We start from the raw sequence: 18,292 nt of genomic DNA, 5'->3' as shown, positions 1-18,292 counted from the left end.
TGCTAAGCAGCTTTCCAGTCACTTTTCCTCACATCTGTGGCATTTTATGTGGTTGTTGTGACCCATGTGCAGCACCTGGCACTTGGCCATGTTTAATCTCCTGCACTTGGACTCTCTCCATTGATTCAGCCTGTCCAGATCCCTCTGCAGAATCTTTCTACTCTGCAGCAGATTGATATTCATGCACAATTTGGTGTTGTTCTGCTAACTTGATGAAAGTGGACTCAATTCCTTTGTCCAGATCATCCAGCTTGTACAGTAGAAGTAATAGAGATAATAACTTTTTTTTGTTTGCTTCATTGCTGTTGAAGGAGCATGCTGTGTATCAAATAACAGTGAGAACTGTTGCATAAAAGAAGAAAAATGTCATCAGAGTAGATATATTTTGTATCATGACACATGAACAAGGGAAATAAACAAGGATCCAATGATGCTGACATGTCATGAAATATTATAGGCATTTAATATGTGAACAATAATAACACTGATTATTTGTGTGATTTTCTAACCTTTTAAAGAACAAACTGTAAAAGGCAGGAGTTCAGAAGCATGGCACACAGTGCAGCTAACTTTTGCACAAATAATGTAAAATACTGAAGTCTGTAGCCCCATAATACATACCTGTGGCATTTATCTGCTAATTGATGTCACTAATAGATTTTCATTCTCTGCATAGACAAGTTAGAATGGATACACATATCAATAAACAAACTGTAGAGGAACACTGAACCTCACTAAACCAGAGCTGTATTTTATGTCCTGGAGAACAGGCTATACTAACTATTTTTTATCTCTTTCACCTGACCCTGAAATAATCCTTTTTTTAATGCCTATCTTTCTTTCAGGCCCAGCTTTCTTACTGAAGTTTCATATTAGATCTAAAATCCTTTTTGTCACTTCAAGTTCTGGCTCACGCCTTATCTCCAGCTTCCACTGAATCATGTCCTACCTCTCTCTGAGGCCTCTGGTTCTATTTATTTATTTTCTCCACATACCAAAGACTTTGTTTGGTAACCTCTGCATCACAATTTTAGTGTGGATGGGCCACAGGGGAATGTTAAAACTGCAGATTCAAAGTTTAATTTTCCTTTCTGTTACCCTTTAGATCAGAGTAACAAAAATAACAGTTTTGAGAAAACGCATATCCAACTACTGCATCTGTCATACGGAGTATGTAACATGTGAAAAAATATTCCTGTATTTTCCTGTGAAAATAAGTTTCTACTGAAGAAATGCAATCTGTAGTTTTCTGAACAGAATGTAATTATGTAAACCAGGTAGATTATTCAGATTAAGAGAAAAGAGGATTACTAAGAAGTTTTCAATTATATTTTTTTCAAAGTATGTGGTTTTCTCCCTTTTGAACTGGTTATGTTTTTTTCTTTTACTTTAATCTGGTTCACAAGTATAAACCTATTTTTTCTGAAATTTGAAGGAATGAAGCATCTCTGAATAGTATGAAAAGATTTCACTTTTCCAGGACTGAATATTTGAACAGAGGGACAGTGAAAGAAATAAAAAAAGTTACACGCTGTCAAAGACATCTTGGAATGGGGGCTTCTACAACATAAGCCCACAGCACAATTAATAATAAGAAAAGTTTCTCTACACATAAATTGAGGTTCATTATAAATGTCATGATTTACTGAAAACCTAAAGAGTAAATTAAAAAGCTATATCTTTTTTGTTTATAATGGGAATTACACACATCACAAAAAGCACACCATCCAATGTCTCTCATGGCATTAGAAGTAATAGAAGTTAGCTCTCATCACAATTTTTTTCCTGGTTCCTTCTTCAGGCCACCCACACACTCCTTCCTTTTTCCAGTTCTGCTGAACTGTCTGAAACTACTCTGAATCAGGGGGACATTTCCATCCCAGCGGTGCTTCTGCAAGTTTTTCACCAAAGGGACTCCTTGGGAAGTATGCCCACACCCCACCTTTGCCTTTCCATATCTGCTGTATTGGGATGGTTTGCAGCAGGCTGAAATTGGGAGTGATTCTGGCACAAAAGCAACCAGGATCATCAGAATCGGTGAGCCACAGTGCCTTTTTGGTCAGCATTAAACTATTCTGATGTTAAATACGGCTCATTCAGAGCCAATTCATAACCAGCTGAAGTCAGCAGGAGTCTTGCATGGATTTCAGTGATCTTCATGTAAAGCCCAGAGAAAGCAAGACCTTTCTCCTTGTGTGAGCAAGATAACAAAACTGGAAACGGTAATGATTGATTATGTAGGTCATTGTCAGTTCTGTGAGCTATGTGTTATGTATAATGTATTAGGCTAACCCTAAGGAAAAGTAGTTTGTGATGGGGAGTAGACATGACTAAATTCTAGATCCTAGAGTACTCCTTTTGTTCATTTTGATGTGAATAGATCTTGTGTTTTACTGGGTCCTGGTAGCAGATAAATTTAGAAGAAAATTTTGCCTTAGATCTTCACTCACACTGTCTATTGACTTAAATGAAAGCTGATTTGACTTAGTTAGGGCAGAATTTTGTATGCACACTTTTGAATTTTAGTAGAATATATATCCATGTCCTAAGGTACTATGTTCACTTTTCCAATGTTGTTTTTAGTTTATATTTTTAGCTTTAATGTTTTTAAAATAAATATGCACTCCCAGAAGCAAAATAAATTTAAAAATGCCTGTTTTCACTGTTTTTCATTTTTATATTAAGTATTCCCTGCATACTCTATAGTGCATGATTAGGTAAACAAGGCTTGATTACTAGAACTTGTTGCTTTTGGCGTCATTAAGAATAAGGTCCACAAGAACAACTTGTGCACCTGAAATGACTATCAGAGCATTAGGCATAAATCACACAAATACATCTCTGTTGCATTCCTGAAAGATACAATACTCAAAACAAACAACTGAGCAGAAACTGAAAAAAGCCTGGAGTTACTGTAGAGTTTAATTATTCACTTGTGGGTTTTTTGTTTTTTTGGTTGTTCGGTTGTTGGATTTTTTTTTTAATCTGTTTCTGGCGGTTGGAAGAAGTAAAGCACAGAATGAAGAAAAAAGTCTTCCAATCATTTAGGAGAACTTATATCCTCTCCAGATATGTTTGATCTATTTGTGGTAGTACAATGAGCTGTTCCTTTGGCAAGAGGAGGTACACTAGGTAGCACGCGCCACTCAATTTATTTACAAGATGCAACAGCTGCAACTCCATTTTTTTTTTTCCTAAAAGATAGAGGGAATGCAGCCAAGTGTAACATAAATATGCAAGTCTGACATGTCTGTGTCAGATACCAACCTCAAAGACATTTCTCTTGGAAAGAGTGAATTGAATTCTCCAGATATTACTTCACACCAAGAAAAATATAATAATGAAAACAATGCATTTAAAGAATAGAGGATCTGATTATTTATTTATTTATTTACCTATTTATTTACTTATTTATTTATTGTGGAACATAGCAATGTCATATGCCAAACAATCTTTTGATGGACATAAATAAAAAATATTTTGATATTTTATTCCTTTATGAAAAATTGCAACCTTTCTGTTTTACATTGTACCAGTTATCCAGTCATATTTTTACCATACTTTTAATCATACTTTATCATACTTCTAATGAAAGGCAAATTGTATAAGACTGGGATTATTGAATATTTGTTTCATTTTAATTGTACTTAATTATCAAATATGTGTTCTCTCATGAATAGGCTGATTCCAAATGCATCACTAGGAGCTCTTGCATGTTAAGCTGTTTTGGCCAGTCATGTTGGGAAGAAACACGGCAATTTTATATCTCTCACAAGAGATATGCAAAAGAAGCACACTTTCTTTATAACACTTTAGTAAATCCCATCTTAGAGCTAGAAATGGGAAATTGCTTTGGTTCCATTCAGTGCCCCATTCCTCAAATTAAGATTTTTCAAGATAAAGGATTTGGCAAGATTATCACCCATTAAGCAACTGCCACCATAACCAGAGCCATGAAGTGCTGTTTGTGAAAGAAGTAATAAGATGGGCTCAGCTGTGCAGACTCAGATTTCCCCATTGACTTTTCCCTTGGCTAGCAGAACTCTGCAGTAGGGGTTTTTCCAGCATTCCTTTTTCTCCGTAAACAGTAGTCAATTAAGGTATCATCCTTAAAGTAAAATTTAAACAGTGTTAATCAATGGGTGGATCAGAGCTATGGAATCAAATGTAGTAAGTAATTAATTAAATTCAACTTTTTGCTCTTTTGAATTGCTCAGTTAATGGAAAGAAGGTGACAGTGAGATTGTGAGGAACGTTGAGAAACATTTCAAGTTTCCATATCTTGTTGTATAAATAAGACAAAAGCAGATGTGTCATGTAAATATTCATGTTAATAAATGAAAAGTTGTTTTATAGAAATATTTAATAAAATTCTTTCAAATTTTTACTTGAAGAATATTTCTCTTGCAACTTTATCAAATATTCATGTAATCCCAGTTTGCAGTAAAAACCATAATTAAAATTTGAAACAAATGTTTGAAGAAAACGTCTGGCAGCATTTTTGCAGCTCATGTTATGTGTGATGATAATTGAATAGATCAAGAGTGAGCTGATAAGTGGAATATCCACAAAAGAGTGGGAAAGATGCAGCAGAAGAAAAACATAAGAGAGCATGTCTAACTTGTATACTCTATTTGCTTGGAAGTTCTGCTTGCAAATTGCATGCTATCAAATTTAAAAAATAATTAATAATAAAGAAGTTCTGTTGATATTTATCAGTGTTTCATGTAAATTTAGTGTGGATGTAGCCATTTAAATTTAGTAAATTCTTTCCACTTCACTGTTTGGAGCCTATGTAATTCAGAATTAGTTTTATGTGAACCTATCATTCTCTATGCGTATCTATGTAACTAAAGAATTTGTAGCATTCATGATACAGCACCATAAAAAAGCAAATACCTCCCCTGAAAACAAAACAAAACAAAAAGCCAAATCAATCAAAAACCCACAAACCAAAAAACTAAGATGGGTATTATTGTAACATTCAAAGAAATTATATTACAGCACCATTTATGTACTGTATTTCATTTTTTTTCTCACCTCTAGAGGTGTGGAGAGATTTAGTTCATGTAACTACTGAAATACCAGTTAAAAAAAAGAAAAAAACTTACTTTTGAAATTCAGAAAACCATAAATACGGCTACAAACCGTGTTGGGAATCTACACTGGCACAGGTAAGCTCTTTGTGTCATCTCCCCATGGACCTGATCCCTCACCCCTCACATGACACTGCTGGAGCAGGGAGTTTGAGGACGCTCTCTACCCATCACTGTTCTGTCTGCTATGCAACACAAAGCCCCAGTGGTGGCACAGAGGCTGAAAGTGAAACAGGACGTTGTGGGACAGAGAGGGACTGACTGTGAGAGCCAAGCCCCAAGGCATTTAGGGCTTACTTACATTTTTCTGACCACCAATACCCAGCAATGGCCTTTCCCAGCCACTCTTCCCTCCTACCCACGGCACAAATCCATGCCATGTCCCTACAACATCCCTTTTCTCTCCAAAGTGACAAAGGTCCCTTCCAGTAGCATCATCCCTGCCTGTCACCCAACCTGCCATCCAGAGTGGGTCTTCTTGGGGAATCTCTCAAGGACACATCACCCAGGCCCCAGAAAGGTACTTGGCAGGTGGCAACCATCCTCTCCTGTCCAACATATATTCTGTGTCAATGGGTAGGCAGCAACCCAGATATTTATGGAAGAGAAAGCCAAGAGAATGCTCTCCTCACCTACAGGGGGGTGGTCACTCAAACTGGGCAAGGGGGCCATGGCCCAGATGGCAGCTAGCCCTCTGCGTGCTGGTTTCACCCCAAGCTTAGCTATCCTCAGAGGGTCAGTCACTTGGTGAGGTGTTCCACCAAAGGGCCACCACTTTCTTGAATTATTACTTCCTAACTTAGCTTGTTAGCATAAGCCACAGATGGCCACATCTATCACACAGCCTCAGGCTGATGTCTCTGATTTTCTCCCTACCAAAAGTCACTTATCTACTGTTACCTGGTCATTACTAGGCTAGATGGATCCTGATTTTATGCCCATATATTAAATCAGATTTTCTCTTTGAAAAGGAGATGATCTTTGCTTACTTATATACATATGTATATATAAAATATATATTATATATATATATATAAAATATATACATATATTTTTTAATCTGTCATGTATACATTTGTGAGGTATACAAATTTAAGTTAGAAAAATATTCTTATTTAAATACCCCTTAACGATTGTCTCTTTTCGAAACCATCTGTCAAACTCACAATACCAGCTATTGTCAGTCAAGTAAGGCAGTGTTTTTAAAAGGATATTAGCCTTGATTCATATGCCACATCTGGCTTTCAAAATCACCAAGACATTGCTTTACATTAAGTTATTTTGTAAGTCTGGAAAAAAATGCCACCATGAACATGCCCTTGTGCTGACACTTTATGTGCCGGTTAACTGACAGAAATTTCTCCCCTTTGGTGCATTTTATGCCTGCTTTGGAAAGAAGATCCCCCCCAGTCAATTATAGAAATTAACAATTAATTCCTTCCTTGTTGTAAAACAAGTTAGATAACTGTAAAATTGAAAAAGTAGTAAATAACTGTAACCATTTTTCTGTCTGTTTCTATTTCTAGGTCAAGCATTTCTATTTCAAAAATTGAATTCTGTACTGAAAAAAAAACCCAACAGAACACTGTTTAATGCATACTCTGATCTTCTAACAGCATGGAGAAAACTTATGGCCACAGATAACGATGTTCTAAGGCACTAGTGCTCAAATTATAGCTCTTAAGGGACCTGAATATGGCTCTCATGAAACCGATGTGTCTCATTTGTGTTCCTTTTGCTGTATTTTAGTCCTGGAGACAGAAGAACAATGATAATAGAAAAAAAAAAAACCTGTACAAAAACACATCTGCAAGGGAATACTGGAACCACCTTACACCCTATAATATAATATAGGGTGCTATAATATAATTTCTTTGAATTTTACGCTACAGTAGAGAACCACCTTACAACCCTTTTAATTAAGTGAAAGATGCAGGGGAAAAAAAAAGAGGCATGAAGTAATGACTTCACTGAATTGAATTGCATATGAGAGAGCAGAAATTAAAATTCTGCTTTTCAGAGGTTAAAGCTGTCCTGCCTCTTGACAAGAATTTCTATTCCAAATTCTTGAAATAGAAAGTCCAACTAAGTCAAGCCAGCAGACAGTTTTAAAAAACCCAAATGTTTCTGGTTCAAAAACTGAGGTTCTACTTGTACATAACTGTACAGTTGAAATCCAACCTAAGCTTAAATTTCTATCCTACCATTTTTAAAAATTTATTTACATTTCTTCCAAATATTAAGTTAAAGGCTGACAAAATAATAGAATTACATAAATGTCCTCCCCCGAAAGAAAAGGACAGAAATGTTGCCTCATTTTCAGTCTGTCTTACAGACTTGAATTTCTATGACTCTATGAACCTTCAGTACAGATTACATAGAAAGAATCTTTGAATACTTTATCAAACCATATTTTTTCCATAGGCTGAAAGACACTTTAGTGAGGTTTGCATATGTTTGTTATGAAGTCACTGCTATACTCCTTCTGTGTTATTGTTGACATTTTCAGATCCTTATGCACACCAATTTTACAATGATTTAATTTTAATCACATTTCCATTTAAAACTGGAAAATATTTATTATACATCCTATGTGTTCTCAAGATGGATGAATATGAATTTAGAAAACACTAGATTTTTGTGAACTTTCCATACATTTTTATCCTTTGTATTTGCTTTTCCCAAATATCTTGGCACAGTTTTTTGACTTTCTGTTTTATCTGTGGAAACAGAGGTTTTGTCACTCAGTGTAATATCAGAGACAATATTGTTCATAAAATACTGTACAATCACATATCAAATGCAGGATCATACCCATGGATAATGAAAAATACTTCCAACTAATTGTTCTTGCTCATTTGCTCTGACAGTTTGAGGTGGGGCCCAGTCCCACAGAATACAGTGTGCCTCAGTACTGTGTTGCAAATAAAGGATGTCAGCAGTTGCTTAGAGCTAAGCACTTTGGCCCTGATGCAGTCAGACAGATATGCATGTGCTTAACTTAATGTACAAGAGCAGCTAACCAGGGACACATGGTGAGGTCTGAGCGTTTGGTTCATTTCCTGGAGCAGAGCACAAGAGAAGAATGATATTTAATGATCTTAAGGTCAGTAGACCTTGTTCTAAGAATATACTGTCTTGAGAAAAAGAAAAATCATAGAGATACTTTTTCATCTTTTATTGCTAAACAAAGGAAATATGAATCTTCTAAGGAAACATATGAACCAACAAACAAAGACATGAAAACCAGAATGACTCTTAGAAAAGTGTAGTCTTTTAACTCTGTATAGTGACAATATTGAGTATGACTAATCATGTCAGGCTGATTACACTCTATGAACTGTTTGTAGGTAATTTTGAAACCAAAAGTTATTTGAAAACCTTCATATAACAAATACATACCCTTTAAGAGGCCAGCTTTTTCTACTATTGTTCTACTACTACATAGCACTGGAAGTAGAGTACTGAAATAAGTTTGATTTAGGATAACTGATCTTGTGTTTGATGATTGTTTTTGTTCATAAAGTATATGAACATAAATTGTTCAGAAGTGTAAGTCAGACAATTTGTGAAAAAAACTGTCAAAATATGCAAAATACAGAGCACGTGAAAATGAAACGGTAAAGATGCTGCATTTTTTTGAGAAATCTTACTCAATGCCTTTGGTGCATATAGAGTATTCAGATTCCTAGAAGTTTTGTAGCTACATGTAAGTGAATAAAAGGATGAAACAATGTGATACAAGTTATTATGTACGATTTACTATTTTCATAGGTAAGGGCTACAAGGATCCTTGCCTTCACATGAGATCATTTCCCAAAAGTTGTGGTTCAATTTTAACCTTACCAAAATCACACAGTCCAGAGCTCCTGATGTCCATGTGGGCCTCATAATCATATCTGGTTGTGCAAGGGATAGTGAGGTCATCTGTCCTTTCATTCCTGTCAGAAAAATGAGTTAAAAGGAAGAGTGAGATTGGAGTTGGAAATGTTGATGGTTAGCCCAGTGCCATCACACAATGGACCGAAAAACCCTTTAACAGATCCAAAGTGTCTCATGTGACCAGTTTGTAAGTCCCTTCTTGCCCATGGCTTCCCGAGGTAGAGGAAGCCTTCCTGCTATCAGCCATGTGTAAGTTTTAGTATGTGATTATTAGAAGGCGAGACAGTCTAGTGAGTGGAAGACTCTTCACTGTGTATTTTTCACATTAGAATATGAGTGTTCTCTCTCTGGAGATCAAAGATTAAGGTGTGAACAGTTGTATACACAGCAGAAAACGTTAGCCTTTTCAGTCTTTAAAAGTCTCTGAATTTCAAAACTTGTATTTTTCTTAGATCAGATTTTTACAGGATTTACACACCAAAAAAAAAAAAAAAAAAAAAAAAAGAAAAATTTTAAGTCCAGAAGAAAAACAGCGAACAGTAGCATCACCCAGTTGTAAACTTTTCTGAAATAGAATATTATTCAGCAATTTCAAAGGTCTAAGGGGGGAAAAAATGTACAAAATAAATAATTTTAGAAATTAGAAAAGTCCCATCTGTACTATATACATATTTATCTTGATTTCAAATTCTGAACAGAAACACACTCCACATTAAAAGAACACACTTTTTTTTTTCCTTATAAACATGTCTAGATACCTAATGTAATAATTTAAATAAAATTATGATTTTTCAGTACTGGATGCTTGACAACACTTAAAAATTCTAATTTCCTTTAAGACAGATTTGTCCTTGTAAAATGTACTTTTATGAATTGATAGTTCAGAGAATGCTACATTTTGGGAATAAAGACAAAAACTTGTATCTCTTCTCAATACGTTATACAGGCTCAAGGGACTTAGTAGTCCACTCTGTTCATGCCAAACACACACTGAAGATACACCTTAGCCTACACTTACTATATCTCCCTGATCTTGTGTGAGATATGGAGGGAGAAAAATGTTATGTTTACATCGGTGAAATTGTTTCATTCTATTCCTTCCTTTCAAAGTTCATTTCTGGATGGATAATTACCTCTTGTGTGAAGGAAACTAAAATCTGCTGTGATGGTTATGCTAACTCTAGAAATGCTTTGAAATTCGTTGTCACTGCCTCGTACTATAAAATGTCTGCAGTGTAAGGCAGCTTAATGCTGTCTTTCAAACCTCAGCAGCATGAGAAAAGAGAAAGCTTTGGGGCTCCAACAAAATAATTTCATGTAACAGTAAGTGGTAGAAGGCAGTTTAGCAGTCGGGTATTTAAACTGAGATATAAGCATTTATAGCTGCCTCCTGCTGCACGCTCAGCATTGTTTGCTGTTTTAGAGGTAGATCACTGCTTAGTGTGTTTGATTTAGTCTACAGTTAAGTGTGATGTTTGTGCTATGTTGCAGTGCTGAAATCTCCCTTATAACACATCAATTCATAGGCTTTAAAATGTGTCAGTAAACTATCATGTAGCTGTATTGGCATTTTGCTATGTACAAGTTCATTGTTGTTGCTCCCATTTGTTGTTTTAAAATTATGTTATTTTCCATCATATTATTAACTTATTGGGATTTTCAGAAGCCTCTCATCAAGTTCCGTAATGCAGAAATAAACCATAAAACTGAAATTAAAAGCTAATACATTATCTTGCAGAAAAACCCACTGCTAAGTCATGTATTAAGACTAAACCAGAAAGATTTCAACTGCAGTATCTTCTTACACCTAATTATCTTCAGTTACACAGTCAAAATATTTTTTTTAAAAGACCCAATGCCTTAAGAATGAAAGATATATTATTCTATAGTTTTCAAGTCACATGATTCAATAGAATTGAGACTTGCCCATTAAAAGAAAAATTGCAACATTTACTCAGAGTCATATCATTTAAACTATGACCAGAATGGATTCTCCCCACTGAATAGGAAAGAATATAATTTATACTCATTCCTTTTTTAATTTCTTTCTACCAAAACAATACTCTGTTGAGGGGAAGAGAGTATGACAGGTCCTTGTATTGTACCTTTAATTTCACTACTTTCATGACAGAAAAAGTAGAATTGATCTCTATTACTGGTTAATTAAAAACTAAATTTCTTTGACTCGTACTCTAGCTTGCCACTTAAAAATTAATTATGGACAATAACTAATAGCAAAGTGTTTCTTTCCCAGAATAAGTTCCCCATTGGGATGCAATGAAAATGTTAATAATTAATCAAATAGTCTAATTTGGTATTATTTTTTGCTACCTCACTCATATACAAAACCCCACTGATGTTAGTTGACTTTTTTCTTTCATAAATATTTATATTTAACTGCATTTTCCTTGTAAATTGCATTTTTTCACCCCAAAGGGAGGAAAAAACTATTTGTGTGTTAATTTTATCTCACTGTTTTGTTCAGCTTCAGTAGTTCTGTATGTAAAATAAGAGATTAGATAAAAAGGAATGCATGCAACCTGTGTTTTATAATTTAAAGTATAATAATTAGTTAATGTTGCTAATTTTGCAGCAATTCAGGTACATTCCTACCTCCCAGCAAAAAGTGAAAAGCAGGCAATTCAGTGTTCCTGTTCCCTCTACTGCCCAACTTTAATACTAATTTTATTTAGATTCTGCTGCCCCCTACAGAATAATTAAATATTTAGCATTTTGCAAACCCAAGGGTTGGGGTCCATTATTTTTTAATATTACCTGGACAATTCAATGGACATTTTCCATAGAAGGAAGCAGAGATTTATTTGCTGTCATCACATTTTTTAATATATTCTGTATGATCTGTATTAAAAAAAAAAAAAACCACAAACCAAACAACAAAACCCCAAACTCACTACTTTGAGTTTGGTACTTCAGTACCATTATTGAACCACTAAAATAAGGTGAAATATTTTTTGCATCCTCCAAGAAAGCAGAAAGCAAGTTTGCTAACCTTTGAATCTCAGGAAATAAGCTAATTATGTACTTTATCAGCTGCTACCTATATACTATTCTTTCCAGGCTCCACTATCTGTAACAAACAGCAGCAGTTAAATGCAGTGATGCACTTCAGATTCTAATAGAAAACAGACTGTGAATAAGATAGGGAGGAATAGATAATAGTCTAAATGTAAACTTTTTATTTCTAATTACATTCCAAAAATATAACGTGCTCTTTGAAAAGTAGTATTTGTACTAGTTGATATTCCTACAAAGTAATGTAAATCTTATATTTATACAAATCTTTTCATAAATAAAAAGAAGACCTAGATTATGTTTCTTGTGGCAAACCTGAAACTGAATAGGTAAGTTTGTTCTCCATAGATATGGCCTGGCTGTCTCATATTGCACTGTATATGTCCATCATTTAGGAGATTATGCAAGAAGGAGAGGAAGCCTCGGAATCTTCCATCATATGCTGTCCTTGCAACTCTGTGGAGAAAAGAAATAAGCAGCAGATTTCTTATGGCCTGGATTAGCTCCCCTTGATGCTCCCTAGAAACCAGGCATTAGAGAAAAAAGTGTCATGAATGTGCTTGAGTTTCCCTCAGTAAATACTTCCCAGAACTCACAGCACAGAAACTCACATGTCCTTGACTTACTCAGATTAGTAAGAATTTAGGACACTGCAGTAATTACATGCCTAAAATGTCTCCCTTTTCCTGAGTGTTTCCCCAAATGCTCAAAGACACTAGCCTTGAGGAGACAGGTACAGGTTATGCCTTCCAAGGCATATGGTGAATGTATCATGGAGGAAAAAGGTGTTTGAGCATGGCTGGTTTTGCTTACAAAATAATTTTGTAGAGATGTTAGAAAACCCAAGAAAACTTACAGACATTTTGATGCCTTAGCTCCTTCATATTTTGGAAACAAATCCCAAATTTAGTGAAGATTTTACAAGAGTTGGCTGTAAAGGGGAAATGAATCCATGAAGACAGACTCAAACACATTAATGGGCCATGCTCCTTAAACAAACACAGTAAAAATGTCCTCAAAAAAACCCCAAAGATCTTTCTCAGGTGAAAGGTGACAACCTTTGCACCAGTAAATGCAATAAACACCTGTGTATAAAATAACTTGTCCAAATTTTTTTCTGGATGGTATTACTTTAAATTAATAAACTATTTGCTTTTGAAACATATTTCAGTAATTTCTCTCCTTCATGTTTAAAGAATGAATGCATTTACTGGAGGTAGGAAAAGGAAGCAGAAAGATGAAAAAGGCCTCAAAAATTGGTGTTTTTTTTTCTTCCCAGAAAGAACAGAGACATTAAAGGCGGAGGAGAGGCCCCTGAAAAAGTACCTATTAAATGTATTTTCTAACTTTCATCCATTCTCTTACTCTCTGTAAGAATCTGCCATTCACTCAAATGATACATTTATTTCCAATATATGACAGGAGGATATATGTTCACTGCTTCACAAAAAACTATAATTTAAAATACAAAACTGAGCTATTAAAGCTGAAAGCTTTTAGAACAAATCACAAATCTGACACTTTTCTATGGTTTTAACTTGACTAGGTTAGGAGACGAACTGAATAAAAAAACAGGTTTGCAAGCTTCATCTAATACTTCAAAGAGACTAAGTGCAGATTTTTTAGATTTAAATATTCACATTAATATTGATTTGAAGGAGTATCAGGGAAGAAAAACAACACCATTAAAATGATAGCGACATAATTCCAATTATAGTTGTTGGTAATGGAACTGCTGCATTACTAAAATCTACAGTCTTAGATTAGAGAGGTACTGCAGTGATTCAAATCCAGAGAGAAGATAAAAGAACAAGCAACATGTCATTGCTAGAAAACCAGAACCAATAAAGAATGTAAAGCATTTAAACAGCAAGATATTTTTTATCACAATAAAACTGTGCCACTATATGGAAGAAGAGCTCTCAAGTATTTATCAAGCAAAGGTCTGAAAACCTGTGGGCTCTGAACAAGTCCTTGATTCCAGTTCAGAGTTTCAAGATTCTTTCTGTATTTTACATGTTTGATATTTAATTTAAATAATAAAGAGGATGTTGTTATGGAAGCAAAAAACCCCAAAGCTCTTTCTCATATGAAAGCCCCAGTCTGAGCCTTTTATACAATACTATAACGCCAAAAGGAGGAAAGTGCTGCCTCACCTAGCTGACATTGCAGCCTTCTCAGAGGGAAAAAAATAACTGAATATTGGTCAGGAGACTCCTTAGCATATGGACTCCAGTAGGTTTTATGTATGAATAATGTGGTCTTGCGAATCAGGTGATCTCATGGCCGATGTGATCTATTCAGAGGAAGGGAGATGAAGTGAGGGTGAAAGTCATCTTTGGGTACAGGTGTAAGTTCTTTGCAAAAGCAACATTGCAGCATGCATTCCCAGTTGTGTTTCTGTCAATGAGACAGTTTCATTTTGTTGGTAGCACATAGCATTAGTCCTCTGTGAAACATAGTGTTAAAACTATTTCCTTTTCTTTGATGCAATTCAGCATTTTAGTATTTCACTGGCAGACAGAAGCTAAGGAAATTATTTTGCTGTCCAGCTGATGAAGAGTTGCAGAATTTTAGAATTCAATGTTCTTTTTCCAATAAGCTCAGCAAAGAACATTTTTTAGATGGCTTTAAAACTGTCCTTGAGATTGCCAGGTACAAAATAATATAGAATTTACACCGTTTTCTCTAAAACTCAGGATTGTTTGAACTGACTGTCTTAATCACATCAGAGAATGATTCCTTATATTTGAATGACCCTAACTCTTTGAAAGATCTTTAAAACATTGGTCACATTGTGTCATTCAGGCCTGGGCAGACACTTGGTATGTGTTAAGATCAGGTTTACTGGTGTCTCAAGTGTCTGTTCAGGGTTAGAAATAAAGGTGTGCAGAAGAAAATTCATCACATTTTCAGGTCTTAACTTCCTACTGTCTACAACCATTATCTATGCAAAATAAGAATAAGGTTTACACAAACTAAGGGCAAGCAAAGAAACAAGCACAAAACTGGCTTCCCGAGTGCAAGTTTATATCTCTATAATATTTGGCTTGCATTATTTTAATTTAATTTTGTCAGTTTTGCTTACTTCATTGCCTTTTTTTCCCATTGCTATCTTGCCATTAATGCTTTGCTTCAATGATGTGGCTCATTTGTAGATCCTCGCATGCAAATTGTAATCTAACCTAAATATCTCAGCAATGCTCATATTTGCTTATCATCTACCTTTGTGTAGCATTACCTTTCCTTAGACTAGTTATTTTAATGGTAGGATTGCATTCTTTTCTGGTGAACTATTTATAGAAATAATTCTATACAATGAAACTATTTCTCATTCTAATTTGTCTTTTCATATGTTAAAATGCATCATAGGAAACTAAAACACACAGCTAAACAACAGAACATATTTTTAATTCAAGCTATAAATCTCTATGTCAGCATAACATATTTAATTACCTGATATATAAATACAGCATTTCCTATATTTTATGGAGCTCTCTGCAGTTGAAGTAACAATACCAACACCATAAGTGTGGTTAAATAACATACACACAAGATGCTGACTCCTTAACATGAATGGTCTGAAAGCCTGTTCCTCTCCTTCCATAATTCTGCTTTACAAAGTCAACCCTAGGGTTTTGTGTGAGTGCAATAACAGAAGAGGTAAGATTTCCTTAACAGAAAGGACTCTCCATGGCATGGTGCTGCAGTGAGGAATATAGTTCCTTCTATTCCCTTAATGCACCCAATTGTGGTTCCTAATTTTAGCTAATCACTGCTCCACAGTATCATCTCTTACATTTAGTCCAGCAGTTTGACAGACGAAGTCACTTTGATAGCAAAACAAAATTATTCTCTGTTGAATTTGTATACAACATAAACTAGAGGTAGAGATTGCATGATTGCCATTAGGATATGGCAGGCCCCAGAATTTCCTGTCTTGTGAAAATACTGACCCACTAATCTTTCTACAAAAAAAAAAAAAAAGAAGAAGAAAACAGCCACTATTAACCAGAAAAAAAGGGTTAACCAATAAAGAGCACATACATCCATTCCTGCTGAAAGTAAAGACTCTTGTTCTGTGGGCACACAAGAGAAATAACACTCCTTGGTTTTTCCATTTTGACCTGAGAAACAGGACGAGTGCTGAGTGCTATTGCCACTTGTCCTGTCAGCTTGCAGCAATCTGTAGGATTGGCCTTCTCTGAACTTTCCTGAACAGCTGGGTCCGTTTGGCTGTGCTTTAATAGATGTCCATTATTTCAGTGACTTAATATAGTAATGGCTTGATTTTTTTTTTATTTTTGTCATAAAAGCCATCTTACCAAGGTGAGATACAGAATGCAAGTATGCATCATGTGATAAACATGTATTCCTTTTTTGCTTTATTTATTTTCATTTTTAAAGAAATTAAGTGCACTCTGCATCTTTTCACATCAGAAATATTAACCAACTTTTCTATATAGATTTTTTCTACATTTACTTTATCTACATCTCTTCTATCCCTCCTTTTTGTTTCTTATAGGGAAAAGTCTTAGTGTAAAATAAACATTCTCATACATGCTGTATAAGCTGTCTTTCTATAATTACACCATATATTATATAGAACTGCGTGCTTAATTTTTGTGATGGTCTGCTTAGTAAAAATTTTATTTTGATAATCTTCACTGTCTTGCCCTTCATTCTTTCTTTTGCCATCTTTTTTCTTGTACATTGTGACTACAACTACCCACCATTATCGAGGATACAAGTGTTTTTTGATATGTATTCCTCTTTTATTAAATTTGAAGACACAACTTGCATCATGAAGCATTATTTAATGACCTTTCTACAGGATTTGATGCCATGGCCATGGGTTACTTGTAAGGTAGCTGCTAATTTTGATTCCACCCCAACCCTATATTATGAGTTGGGGTTGCACTTCTCCTGGTACACTTGTTTTTATTTATGAACATTACATTGATTGTATTTTTATATCCATTTCATTACCAATCAGATTCGTTATTGGATTAATGATTGGAATATCTGAGTCTATGTCACTTTTTGAATAATTACTCAACATCAACCAGCACTACCAGTCACTTCTCACACCGGATCCAGAAAAATCATGAATACATTGAGCAACATAGATACAATACAAACCTTCTGGGATTCTTATCATTGCCCTCCATCCATTATAGGAGCTGATATTTTTTCCTGCATTTTTTTTCCAGGCTTTCAATCAATTATTTAATTGTGACAGGACTTTTCGACTTTCAAAAAAAAAAAAAAAAAAGACTGTTAAAGACTTTTTGGAAGCTGATTTATGGTGTTATGAGACTTATTGACAGGTTCATTGACATCACTAAATATCTCTTCAAAACTTGCAGGTTGTGTCTTTATTCTAAAAAAAGCTGTATTGATGTTCACCACAGCATCATATATTCTCTTAATTCTGTTTTCTTGTAGTTTTGATTCCTTTGCTTGGTACAAAAGTCAAATGCACTCAGACCAGTGTCTATTTGTATGGAGGTCTTCTAAAAACCTTTGTGAAAATGACACTGCATTTGCTGTCTTCCTTTCCTGTGATAACATGACTAAATAAAATATGAGACTTTATACCACAGTCACCACTGTGTCGACTTCATACTAAACTTCAGAGTTTATGCATAAAGAGAACTTATTCCTTGCTGGTGAGGAACTTATTGTGCATCACTTTTTTCTCTTGGGTTTTATTCCTTACTTTTTCTCCTCTTGGTTGCTATTATTGTTTTTATTACTGGGTTTTCATTGGTTGGAGTTTTTTCCCTTCATTTGAATGTTTAAAGTGATCTTATCTCAACCCAAAATTTTTATCATTTTTGTCTGATTCTCCTCCCCACCTACCATAGCTGAAGGGAAGAGTGATCTTCAGGTTTTGTCATGAAGAGTAAACTTTTCTAGGAGAAATGTAGATACAACATAGACTCTCTGATCCAAACACTCTTGTCAAGCAGGGCCCACATCTGCGTCCAGATGACTTGATAATACTTACAAGGCAGGAGACACAATTTCTGGACTATCTCCCTCTGCCCTGTTGAGGGGAGGGAGTGATAGATTGGCTTAGGAGGCACCTGACAGATTGCCAAGGTAGCGCCATCACATTTAAGTACTAAAACCAAAACCAGCCAAAATAACATAGAAATTTCATTTAACAGCCTTTTTCTGGTCTTATCAATGTTGGTTATTTTCTCTTGCAATTCCACTTATTTAAAGGAGTTGCTCTTGGGTACACTGTTTGCAGCCATGAACATCATGTAGTT

Source organism: Passer montanus, unplaced genomic scaffold, assembly GCF_014805655.1.
Source record: "Passer montanus isolate IOZ18808 unplaced genomic scaffold, ASM1480565v1 scaffold11, whole genome shotgun sequence".
Taxonomy (NCBI): Eukaryota; Metazoa; Chordata; class Aves; order Passeriformes; family Passeridae; genus Passer; species Passer montanus.
The sequence above is the reverse complement of the archived record's forward strand: the minus strand, read 5'-3'. Positions refer to the sequence as shown.